General features: G+C 35.7%; 1 long non-coding RNA gene across 1 annotated transcript; it reads left to right on the top strand.

Annotated features, from left to right (window-relative positions):
• Positions 405-3480, top strand: LOC110269061. Its single transcript, XR_002358031.1, has 3 exons — positions 405-987; positions 1067-1356; positions 3380-3480. It is a non-coding gene; the product is annotated as an uncharacterized LOC110269061 (long non-coding RNA).

Consider the following 10093-nt stretch of genomic DNA (forward strand, 5'->3'; position numbering starts at 1 on the left):
ATTAAAAGTATTTAAATCAAGTTTTAATAATAAAATTAGAAATCTTACTTAGTCTTATAATTATTGAATAATTTTCTATAGTTAAATTATAAAACTTAACAAGTTGTAAAAGAATAAGAATTTTATACGATTTAGTTGAATAATTGAGATTTCAGAATTTAATACTTTAATTTTTATAAACAAAAAAAATTAATCACATTATTTTTTAATAAAAAAATTAGAATATCTAATTAAATGCTAATTAGAAAATTGATAATTAAATAATATTTCTAAAATAATTTTAATGATTAAATTAGATTTGAAATTAATAAAACATATCCTAATTTGATTAAAAAAACTAAAGCCAAATATTCTCAAACACTATCCAAACCCTAACTTTAACCAAATTAGCCCTAACCCCCCTTAAACTAACCCTAGCCGCCATTCATTTTGTTTTCCTAACCTAACCTATAGAAGAAAGAAACAAAGAAAGGGAAAGAAAGAAGAAGGGGATGCATGGGAGGAAGGGAGAGCCGAGAAGAAGATGGGGAAGGGAAGGGGACGGCGCCGGCAGGGCTGGGAGTCGCTGTTACCGTCGAGTTACTGAGAGAGGGAGAGAGAGGCCGTGACTGGAAGGAGAGAGAGAAGTTGTCTCGTGTCTTGTTGTTGCCGCCACCGTCGCCCTCATCCCGAATCGCCGTCGTCGCCGTCACGGGGAAAGATCAGAGCTAAAGGAGAGAACCACGTGAGGAAGGGGAGTTGTTGCTGCCGAAGACGCGAGCTAGAGGAGCTGCGTTCAGCCACCGCCGTTGCACCAGTCACCGCCATTTTTGTAGATGGAGACCGTTGCCATTGTTGTGCACGTTGGAGGAGGAGGACCAGAACGTGATGGAGGGGAAGAAGCCGTTCTGGGTTCACAGTCACTACCGTGCGTTCTGTCATCCGCTGCCTACATCGCCGCCACAGCTGCTGTTGTCAGTAACCGCCGGTGGAATCCTTGTCTCCTTGGTAAGCGTTTCGTTTTTGAGCCCTTGAAATCAATATTCTGTTATAGCCTGTTAGAGTTTCTGAGATTTTGGTACCGTAGGGTCGAGTTCCGAGGAATTGCATCTCAATTTAAGGTTGCCGTTGAACCACCGGAGTTTCTAGCCGTTGTTGGAGCTGCCGCCGGATCAACTCGAGATTGTGGCTGCTCTGTTCTACTGTTACCGTAAGTGTAATTTATTTTGAACCCCGCCGTTAGTTTTCTGTTATATGTAATTAAGGCTTCCGTGATATTGCGGAAGTGAGCAGACCTGTGGTTGAAGCTGCAGTTGATTTTGGGCTGAGAGAAAGGGTTCTTGTGACGCATTTAGCTTATGGGTTTGACTTTTTGAGGTAGGGGTGATTTTCTAAAACAGCTTATTTTATACTTTGAAATTGTTATAAATGGATATGGATGGGATAAATACAATTTCGGGTGATTATGTAAGTCTTATGTATTGTCTGATTATTTTGGATGAATATGACTATTGTTTGATGGATTATTGTTTGGTTTTGTTAAATTAATTCTTTAAAGTTTTGGAAACGAGTTTGGTTCATTGAAAATGATTTGAGTTTGAAGTTGTTTCTTGAAATATGAATTTTTGGAGTTAAACTGATTTGGTTTTGAGCCATGGAAGGGGCTACAGAATGGTTTGGTTGGGACCCAAAAAGGGTGGCAAAGCCCAAGTTTTAGGGGAGATGCTGCCGAATTTCATGAAAATTAAGATTCTGTTTTAAAATGTAATTTAGAAAAAGAATGAATTTGAGAGGTTCCATTGTTTGGTTTTTGATTTATTAAGAAATAGATGTTTTGAATTTAATCTGTTTACAGGAAGTTTATGTTTTAAGACTGATTTAAATATGAAAGAACCTATGTTTTGAAGTTTGATTCAAGAAGTACTTTTGGAAGAATTTTTAGTGGATTTTAAAAGAAATTGAACTTTGATTAATTAAGTTCGTTTTACTTTTAAAGTACTCTTTAAATTTTGATTTAGCAAGACTAAACAATTCAGGGCCTTTGCGAAGGTTACCGATTTAAGAATGAAATAGAATTGATTTGGAACTTAGTGTTTTAAACATGCTTTGGTTTTTTTTTTAAGTCTCTATCTCAATTGACTTCAAATTAAGTAACTATGATTTTGGGAATTTCTAAAGAATTTAAGAAATGAGGTAGACTATTCTTTCCTAGAGTCTTGAATCTTTGCCAAGGTTGTTAATTAATAACTCTGATTTAAAATAGTTAAACAGGTGACTTTAAAAGTAAAGGATTTGAGACTTTTCAAAAAGAATTCCCTTTTGATATGATTTTTTTTAAGAAAATGTGGATTATGAACTTGGAATAATTTGAGACATGAGGATTTTAGAGTTAAGACTGAGATGGATTGACTTTGGTTTCAAAATAAAGAGATTTGAGAAAAAGTGACTTATGGCTTGAATGATGATTGATTTGACGTGAATTGTAATGAAGTGCAGAAATGATGATGAATAAATGAATATATGGCCCTTGCACTTCTTTTATCTGAGATACGAGTTTTTCTGGGTAAAGTACTGTGGCTTGCCGCCACGTGTTCCAGGTTGATACTCGATACTTTGTTGACCCTATGACGTAAGGGTGACCGGACACGTATAAATTCTCGGGAATGGTACCACCATTGAGCGATTTGATATATATATATATATATGTGAGAAAAAGCTATGCATAGACTCATTGGGATGCGCGTCGGGGGACAGTCCAAGAGTTTAGCAAACCGGACTTGTCGGGTTGGCTTGATAACGGACAGATGAGACTCATCATCTATAGAGTAGGCTTTCATCATATGCATCTACGTGACATTGTTTGGGTGTGCATATTGTAATTGGTTTGCCTACGTGAATAATTATGTCTAATTCCTAATTGCTCTACTTGATAGAACTGCTTGATTGTGTTTGAACTTTCTTACTTGTGTTTATGACTGAAAACTGGTTGGATTATGGTGGATTGACTGTTGATTGAAATGTTTGGGCCTATGGCCGTGATTGATTATGTGATGGGCCGAAGACCGTGAATTGTTTGTGTTTTTAGTTTAGTAAAGTATGAAAAACTAGACTGGTTCAGCATAAACTTAATGAACCTATGCTTGGAACAGTTTGGTCATTCATAATGCCTAGGAAAAGCTCTTTTAAAAAGGTTTGGATTTTTGGAGAATTAATGGATTTCTCTTTTAAAAAAAGGATTTCGAATTTTGAATGTGGATCTGTGATTTTGAAAAGATACATAAAGCGGGTAACAACCACTGTACTTTAAAAATAGTTTTTTATTTTCACGTATCCTATTATAATAATTCTGTAACCCTATAGTGAGAACCCTTTCGAGGACGATGTTCTCACTCCCCTACAGGTCTTTCCTTTTTCATGTTATGGGCGACGAAGTTTGGAAGAGCTTATTTACTCACATTTTGTTTTAAACGATGTTTGTGTTGTATTAGTTACTTTTTCCCTCGCCTTTTATCTTTACAAAAATTTTTATAAGAAGGATAGGTATTTGATCAGTAATTGTATTGAAATTATGGATGTATGTTTAAAAAAAATACGTGTTAAGTTTTAAACAGACTCATATTTTAGTATTAAATATTTTAAGAGTCGTTGTAATACCCGAGCTATCAGAGTAGCGCATCCGGAAGCGTGACATTTTGATAGTTAGGGTGTTATACATATCATACCATAAACTTTCATCCACCCACAAGGCAATGTCAATGGCTATTTAAAATGCATCTGAACCTTCATCTTATGAGGACTCAAAGATGCTGGGAAGAAGTCATTACTGGAGAATTAAATGCTCTGCAGTCAAACCAAACATGGGACCTCACCCCTCTTCCTCATGGCAAGTCTATAATTGGTAATAAATAGGTTTTTAAGCTGAAATTGAGGCCTGATGGATCTGTTGAGTGCCATAAGGCCCGGTTGGTTGCAAAAGGTTACACCAAAACTCATGGTTTTGATTTTTTTTTTTTTGACACATACAGTCCCGTTGCAAAGATGGCAACCCTTCGGACTCTCTTGGCAATTTCAGCAACTAAGAACTGGTATTTGTAACAACTCAATGTCAATACGGCATTTTTACATGGCGATCTGGATGAGGAGGTCTATATGCGACCCCCTAAAGGCCTTCATCTACCAAGACCAAACTTGGTCTGCAAACTTAGAAAGTCTCTCTATGGCTTATAACAAGCCAGCAGGCAATGGAACATGAAACTGACTTCAATGTTAATAGTTCGTGGTACAAGCAATCTATCAATGATTAATCTCTCTTCACTAAACAATCTGCCCAGTCTTTTACTATTGTTTTGGTTTATGTGGACAATTTAATACTGATAGGGGATGACCAAGATGAAATAAGAAAAACAAAGATGGCTCTAGACAAAGCATTCAGCATCAAGGACATCAGTGATCTCAAATACTTCTTAGGCTTGGAAGTAGCTAGGAGCAACAAAGGTATCTCTGTTTGTCAAAAAAAATATGTCATTGATTTGTTGAAGGACTATGGCTTGAGACTTGAGTGATGCCAAACCGGTTAGCATTCCCATGGAGTATATATCAAAACTATCCAGATCAGTTGCACCTCCGTATAACAATATTTGGGTATATCGCAGATTGGTTGGGAGATTGGTGTATTTGACCACGACAAGGCTAGACATTTGTTATGCTGTTGGCAAGTTAAGTCAGTGTTTGGACTGCCCCACAACAGCCCACTATCAAGCAGCGATTTGTGTGTTGAAATACCTCAAGAATGCCCCGCTACTGGCCTTCTATTCCCTACCGCTTTTGACTTCTGTCTAAAATGCTTCACTGATGCTGATTGGGCATCTTGTCCAGATACCAGGAGGTTAATTTCTGGGTATTGCTTTTTTTTGGGTGATGCTTTGGTCTCTTAAAAAAGTAAAAAGCTTCCTACTATAGCGAGGTCATCCTTCGAAGCTGAGTATAGGACCATGGCAGTTGCTGTGTGTGAGGTTCAATGGCTGTCCTTGATAAACTGCTATTTTACAGTTTATTTTGTATTGAATTGAGTGAATTTTATCAATTATTCTCACACTTATGCATATAGATCGCATGTTTTACATTTTCCTTCCAAATTTTGTACTATGATTGAAAATATGCTTCTTTGGCCTTAAATTACTAATTTTTAATCCTCTCTTATTACCATTCGATGCCATGATATGTGTGTTAAGTGTTTTCAGGTTTTATAGGGCAGGAATGGCTTAGAGGATGGAAAGGAAGCATGCAAAAGTGGAAGGAACACAAAAAGTTGAGAATTTCAGAACCTGGCAGCGAGGTGTACGCATGGACGATGTGTACGCGTGACTAGTGCAGCAGACATATGACGCGCACGCGTGGATCACGCGTGACCATGAAATCGTTCAGCGACGCGTACGCGTGGCTGACGCGTACGCGTGATAGAGCGTCACGTGCTGCATTAAACAGGAAACGCTGGGGACGATTTTTGGGATGATTTGGACCCAGTTTCAAGCCCGAAAACACATATTAGAGGCTGCAGAGTGGAGCTAGAATGGAATCATTCAATCAATCATTCACTTTCATTCACACATTAGTTAGGTTTAGATGTAGGTCTCTAGGTTTTAGGATTTTTAGTCTTGTTTCTTCTCAATTTTAGAATTCTACCTTGCTTTAATTTAGCTTTCTTCTACTCTTATTTGTTCTAGCACTTTAGTTATCTACTTCTCTTGTTGATTCCTTTATGTTGCTAATTTAGTTTATGAACTCATGTGTTACTCTCAATTTTCATTAATACAATTTATGTTTCACGTTTCTTATTGTTCAATTATTTTGTTATTGTTATTTCTTTGCTTTGGTTAGTTTTAGATTTTGCTATATGTTGTTGGTTTCTATGTTTTTATGTTATGCCTTCCAAGTGTTTGATAAAATGCTTGGTTGGATTTTAAATTAGATTTTTATGTTCCTAACTTAGATTGATCAATTAGAGACTCTTGAGTTATCAAAATTCTTTTGTTGATTGGTGATTGAGAATTGCTGGTTAGCTTAGACTTCACTAAATCTAGTCTTTGATTAGGACTTGTGAATTTAAGTTGATTTTACTCACTTGACTTTCCTTCATTGTTAGAGGTTAACTAAGTGAAAGCAAAAGGCAATTACCATCACAATTGATGATGATAATGAGGATAGGAATTCTAATTCTCAATTCTTTCTAGGACTTTTTCTTAGTTGTTATTTTATTTCCTTGTTATTTACATTACTTGTCTCTTATCACAAAAACCCCAAAAATACTTTTCCATAACCAGTAATAACATACTTCCTTGCAATTTCTTGAGAGACGACCCGAGGTTTAAATACTTCGGTTAATTTTATTGGGTTTGCTTAAGTGACAAATAATTTAAACATTGATTGAGGTTTACTTGTCGGTTTAGAACTATACTTGCAACGTGATTATTTTTGTAAATTTCTTTACCGACAATTTTCCTCCATCAGTCCTATCTTCTACACGATCTTAATATTCCTACTACTCAGCCTATTCCCTTTTATTGTGATAACCAGTCAGCCTTTTATATTGCTACAAATCCCGTGTTTTATGAGAGGACTAAACATATTGAAGTAGATTGTCATGTGGTGCAAGAAAGAGCTGTGTCTGGGTTAGTTAATCGCTACCTATCTCAAGCAAAAATCAAACAACGGATATTTTCACCAAGGCCTTAGCACCTGGTCCTTTTCAGAACTTTTTAGCAAGCTAGGCCTGTTTGATTTGTATGCTCCTCCATTGAGGGGGAATGGTATCAGTAATTTTGTTACTTGATGATTGACATCTTCCCTTACTACAAGTTAATGATATGGAATTTTCCATTTCTCCAACTTGAAGGAGAATGCTAGTTAGTTAGATAGTGTCATAGTTAGACTGCAGTTTTTACTCTAAGTTGATATTATAACAATATGCATAACTATCAACTTGAGGGGGAATGTTAGTGGATAGTTAGCTTGGTAATTATAAGATTAGTTTGTGATAACCAGGTTAGCAAAATTAGTTATTCACATATATGTATGTATATATATGTGACAGCAGAATTTGTAATGGTTAAGTGAAATGTATCAAAAATATATCGACGGCAGTTTTTGCTCCCAATCTTCTCCCTCTCAAATTGTTTCCCTCTCACCTTCTACAATCTTTTTCTTCTTCCAATCAACAATTGATTCAGTCATGGATGCAGAACACAGTAGTTTTAACAACATGCATAAGATGTGATTTAAACTTTTGATACTTACTTAAGCGAACTAATGAGCTAACCACTAGACTAACCAAGTTATTTTTTTTGTGACTAACCAAGTTGGTTTATAAATAGGCTTTTATATTTGTCCAAATTTACTAATTATTTTTTTAACGGCCAGGCTAATTAGGCTTAATGTAAGCCAGGCCTAAGGCCTTGCTGGGTTGTTGGCCTTGTCACACCTTTAACCACAACAGACAACACCCACGACACTTACACTCACGATGAGCTCTCTTCCTCTGGCTCTCTCCGTCACACACACTGACCCACAATGCCCCATGCTGTCGCGCCTTGCTGTCTCAACTCTCCCCTTCGTGGTTCTGTCGCAGGCTCGCACCCCGTCGTCGCCCGTCTCCGTCGCAGGCTCGCATCTTCTCCGTCGCTGCTGCTCGTGGTTCTTTGCCATCGCCGCTCCTCCTGGCCATTGCTGCTGGTTTGTTAAGGTTTTAACTGATAACCATGGATGCTTAGAGATAATTGTCTTCGTACCAAGATTTTTTTTAACCATAAAATGATAATTTGTAAATTTAATTTTAATATATTATAAAAGTGTTATTGTCGATGCTGGCTTTTTCTTTTTTTTTTCTTCTTTTTCTTCTTCTTCTTGATGTTATTGTTTATTTTTTTCTTTTTTTCCTCCTTAGCCTTCTTTATCATTACCATTGTCCTCGTCGTTATTTTTATCTTCTTAAAATTTTGTGCAAAACACATAAATTTTGGTGCAAGAAAAATTTGGTGTGCTATGCTTAAAAAATTTGTGTGTTATATTTTAAAAATTTGTGCACTATATGTAAAAATTTGTATACTATATCAAAAAAATGTGTAGTATACAAGGCAGTGTTTGGATAGTGTCTTTGAGACACAAATACATAGACACAAATACACAGTAAGACATAGACACAAAATACACAATTTTTTTACTATGTTTGGTGATGATATACAAGACACATTGATCTGAACCAAATATCATATTTACCCCTGTCACTGCAACACCACTACCAGCATTGCTTTTCACCATCACTGTCATTAATTTTTCAACTTTAGTCTAAATAACTATGAACTATCATCCAAATATTTAATCCAATAATCAAATTAATATTTTTTATATATAAAAATTAAAACAGAGATTCAAGAAAAAAAGAAACTTGAACAAAATATATCCAACAAGAAAGAATAATGAGAAACAAAAAAAATACAGGAAGTAAGCACAATTGAAAAAACAGAAATGGAGACAGTGAAGACAGATCTATATGCAGGGAGAGGCAAGGAAGGCGTCAGCGCCGACACGAGCCAACAGAGGCAACAGAAGCAATGGAGGTGGGTAAAGGTAAATCTGGAGGCAAGGCGAGGCAACGACACAAGCAACGGAGAAAAGAGGCGAGACAAGGCAGATTTGGAGGTAGCACGACGACGGGGATAACGACAATGATAGCGGAAGGCGACAGGGAGGCAACACAACGATATTGACGATAACAACACTGAAAGGGAGATGGGAGCGGTGGCGGTGGAGGAAGAGAGAGAGAAGGCAGAAGAGAGAAAGAGAGGCGGACAAAGGAGGGAGGCGATGGTGACGCCGGTAGTGGTGGCGACAATAGTGGAAGGAGAAGGCAGGGGTAGAACGGAGGTAGGAAGGTGAAATGAATTGGAGAAGAAGAGGGAGAGTTATGGGGTTAGGATAAAGGATAAATTGAAATTTTAAAAAATAACCAGGGATAAAATTAAAAAAATGTGTCTCATGGATTATGTCTCAGTGTCATAACTTGAAGGAGATACACAAAATACATGTATTTTATGTACATCTGTGTGTAATCGTGTCCATCAAAATTTTGTATCTTAATAAACAAACAGTGTACACGTTTTATCGTGTGTCCGTGTCCCTGTCTCTAGTGAACATGGACATGAACCAAACGAGGCCCAAAGTACTGATGTATCAAAGTTACAAATTTAAAAATCAATAAATCCGACCGTTTTAAGAAATCTGGCACCTCCTTAGTTTTTTAGTTGGTTAAATTCTATTGAAGTTGCAGTTAGTTTCTTGACTTAATATTAGATGAACTTGTATATATATAAACGTCCTTAGTTTGTAGGAGATACAATAGTTCATTTTTATAATTTAATTTCATCTTTTTTTTTTTCTATTATAATTCTTCTCTATAGTGTATAATTTTATTTTCTTTTTCTATAATCCAAATGTACCATTATTCATTCATGTAACACATAAATTTTGATGTACAACACGACAATCTTAATTCATACATGAATTTTTAGAAGATTACATAACTAAAATATTAACTCGCTCAATTAACAAAATATATTTACAGTAAAAATTTGTGTTATATCAAAAACTTATGTGCTTTTTTAAAAAATTTATATGCTATATGCAAAAATTTATATTTTATATTGATAAATATGTTATGTAAAATTTTACATTATATACTTCAAAAATTTGTATACTATACTTAAAAATTTGTATTCTCTCTTAACAAAATTTCAAAAAATGCAAAAAATACAACACAGCTCTAATTATGCACTAATAAAACGCATGTGCACACATTTTTTTAAGAATATCTTTTGTTAATAATAAAAGAACTTAATTAAATTTAATTACTGAAATAACTTGTACATATAGCATGACTGATTTGTAATTTATATTAGGTGCCACATTATAAATTTATATTAGGTGCCATATATATTATAGATAGATTCACTCATCGAAGCGCGGAAGCTCGATTGCTTTTACCTAAAATCTAAGATCGAGATAAATTATTACCGCACGTCACGGAATTAGGCACGCGAATACATGGAACATGAATTCAATC

The sequence above is a fragment of the Arachis ipaensis genome, chromosome B01 (genome assembly GCF_000816755.2).
Source record: "Arachis ipaensis cultivar K30076 chromosome B01, Araip1.1, whole genome shotgun sequence".
In the NCBI taxonomy this organism is placed as follows: domain Eukaryota; kingdom Viridiplantae; phylum Streptophyta; class Magnoliopsida; order Fabales; family Fabaceae; genus Arachis; species Arachis ipaensis.